The sequence below is a fragment of the Conger conger genome, chromosome 19 (genome assembly GCF_963514075.1).
Source record: "Conger conger chromosome 19, fConCon1.1, whole genome shotgun sequence".
NCBI classification, from domain to species: Eukaryota; Metazoa; Chordata; class Actinopteri; order Anguilliformes; family Congridae; genus Conger; species Conger conger.
In genome coordinates this window covers 19893816-19897018 of record NC_083778.1, presented here as the reverse complement: position 1 = coordinate 19897018, position 3203 = coordinate 19893816, and positions in this window count along the sequence as shown.

The following is a 3203-nucleotide window of genomic DNA, read 5'->3' as shown; positions in this document are numbered from 1 at the left end:
TGTCATTGCCATATTTCAGATGAATGACTTCTCTGACATTATTATTATTATTATTATGTCGTGGTGCGAATGTGCTTTAAAAATAGACCCACGGAAAGGGGCCGGGCCATCAGTTTTCCTGCAGGAACGAGGTGTCGGAATGCCATTAGGAAATTGACGCGGCTCGGTGATGAATGCATTTGGTTATAGTAAAAACAATATTTCTGCTTAATGGTCTGTTCATCGATCCATAAAAGAAACCTTATTTCAAAACCTCTGTTCCTATGGGTTCTGTGAATATGGTAGTGTTTACAGCATGGTTATGTTGCTTTGGTAGTGAGTTGGACATTTTTGTCTGACTTCATAAGGGGCTTTATAGACTCAGCCTAGTGTCCTGTAGTCCCCCCCCCCCCCCGTGTCTGCTACAGCCAATCTTTTTTACTTAAGGTTTTTCAACACTTGGTAAAGTTCTGCTGTTTAATCGAATGTAGGTTTGGCTTGCTGCCATTGTAACGCTTAAATTCCTCAGAATTAATTGGGACATTTATTATTCATTGCATTCTTAGCTGTTCCTCACACAATTTGGTCTGCGAGGTTACACGAAAAAAAAAAAGTGAATTTAAAGAAAAAATACAATTAAGGGCTTGCATTTATGGGTGGAAGAAAAACCAGAATTTATATCGGAACTTCAGGACTGGAGCCACGTGTGTGGTTCATTGAGACATCATCATTTCAACGTACCGTAGACACATGCAGATGTGATCAAGGGCTAAAACGATCCTGGTGTTCGTAGATCACCGAGTGCTTTTCCTCGCGGAAGCGATGCCTTCTGGGATATTAAGGAAGTCTGACAGCTCGGCACTTGGATCTCAGTTACGACGTGCCGGTTGTGCTCAGTGACGGCGCCCGTCTGTGTTGATTTCCGCACCGTTAATATTTAACGCAAAACCCTAATCTCTCCTCGCTCCGGCGTGTGTCACTTCGCATAAACGCCATCTCGAATTATCCCGGGCGACATGGCCGCGGTGGCAAACCGCTTCTTCCGCTTACTTTCAGTCACTCGTCTTGTGGAAATGACCGGGGATACGTTGACGCCCGTATCGCGTGTTAATGAAATGTGTGGGTGGCGGTTGGGGACGTATGGAGCGAGAGAGAGAGAGGGGCTTATGTACACAGCGGTGAACTCCAGTGTGATGTGGCCTATGACCGGAGACTATGGCGGAGGTGTAATTAAGGTTGGGTCTGTTGAGCAGCTGGAGCGGAGGGATTTATAATCTGTGTACGTATCTTACGCTGTCTTTACTGCGGCCCGTGACATTACGTGATATTAGTCATTTGGCGGATGCTCTTATCCTGAGTGACGCGCACTAAAACGCACTGGAGTGAGAGAGCCTGCTTTCCTTTTTCTTTTCTTTCTCAAGCGTCAGTGGTGATCTGCACTCTTAGGGAGGGGGAAAAAGGGTTCTGAAAGGGTTCTTTGGCTTGATTCCAGGGGGGGAACCCTTTTTAGTTCTGTTATGGAACCCTCTGTCATCGGTGAACTTCGAGACTGCGAACAATTTCGCCTGCCGAAAAAAAGAAAAGAAAAAAAAAGAAAAATGTCTTAACAAGATGTGTTCTAGGGAATCATACGGTTCATATTCAAACCGTTTTCTCCCAGCGTGAGGTCAGACGGAGTTGCACTGCGCGTCGTTAATCAGCGGCAGAATTTGCATGGCTTTTGTCTGCAGACGTGTCCGCCGGCCGGCAGGGCCCCATTGGTATGCAGCGCGCCCTGGATACAGCATTGTGCCGCGCTACGAGTCCCTGAAGCCCCCCCCCGTCTGCAGCTCTGCAGTCAGGGGGGGCTTTACCCCGGCCAAACCAGACGGGCCGTTCCCCCCGCCGCAGCCAGGGAGACGGTCTGGCACGGGGTCCGGGGGTCTGACCCGGGCCGCCACAGCCGGGCTAATGAACGCTATCCATTACCGGGAGCTTCTCCCACACACGGTTTATAACTATGGAGATCCAGACGAGGGGACCTTTCTAAATGAGGTTCTTCAGGGAATGTGTCAGGATGATCGAGAAGGGCTTCCTCCAGTTATTCCAGGAGTGAGTGAATGTCCACTTGGCATGCGGGTTATCTTTTCTAATTTCTCTTTCTGTTGACTTTTACTATTAGCGAGTATAATTGGGTGCCTTTTTTCCCGGGTGCGTCCGTATGTGATGAAGATGAACACGAGGAATCAATGAGGGATATTGCTCCAGTCTCCAGTGAAAAATGCCTGAGAAACGGAGTAGAATGCTTGAAACCAGGGACGCATTATTATTCAATTACAACACGGTGAAGACTTAACATGGCAGTCGTGTAAAAAGTAATTGCACATGAGCCAGTGTGCGATGCGTTTTTTGAGGCTGCTGATTGCTTTTATGTAAAGTGAGATATCTGAAGTGAGAAGAGCCGCCGTGTTTATTACGTTGACGACTTCACGCAGACGTTTGTGAAGCTGCGCCTCTCTCCGGTCACCGCAGGGTTAAGTGTCGGAGGACCAGCAGGGAGAGGGGCTGTGCTCCCTGCAATCTGCCCCTGCCACACTTCCTGCAAAACAACACAAAGGGTCAAACTCAATTCACCCAGACAGGAAGCCCGTCTCTGCCCCCAGAAAGGCTGATGTTAGGAAACATGGCCAGGGAGAGGCGGTGATTGGCTCGGTGTGGCTGGCGGATAGGCTGTGATTGGCTCGGTGTTGCTGGAGGAGAGGCTGTGATTGGCTCGGTGTTGCTGGAGGAGAGGCTGTGATTGGCTCGGTGTGACTGGCGGATAGGCTGTGATTGGCTCGGTGTGGCTGGCTGAGAGGCTGTGATTGGCTCGGTGTGGCTGGCTGAGAGGCTGTGATTGGCTCGGTGTGGCTGGCTGAGAGGCTGTGATTGGCTCGGTGTGGCTGGCTGAGAGGCTGTGATTGGCTCGGTGTGGCTGGCTGAGAGGCTGTGATTGGCTCGGTGTGGCTGGAGGAGAGGTTGTGATTGGCTCTGTGCGGCTGGCTGAGAGGCTGTGATTGGCTCTGTGTGGCTGGCGGATTGGATGTGATTGGCTCTGTGTGGTGGAGAGACTGCTTCTCCTAGGCTGTATCTGGAAGCTCCCTCTGGATGCCAGGTGTGACGTTTGATCCCACACTAACGGTGCGTGTCTGCCTGGATGCCAGGTGTGACGTTTGGTCCCACACTAACGGTGCGTGTCTGCCTGA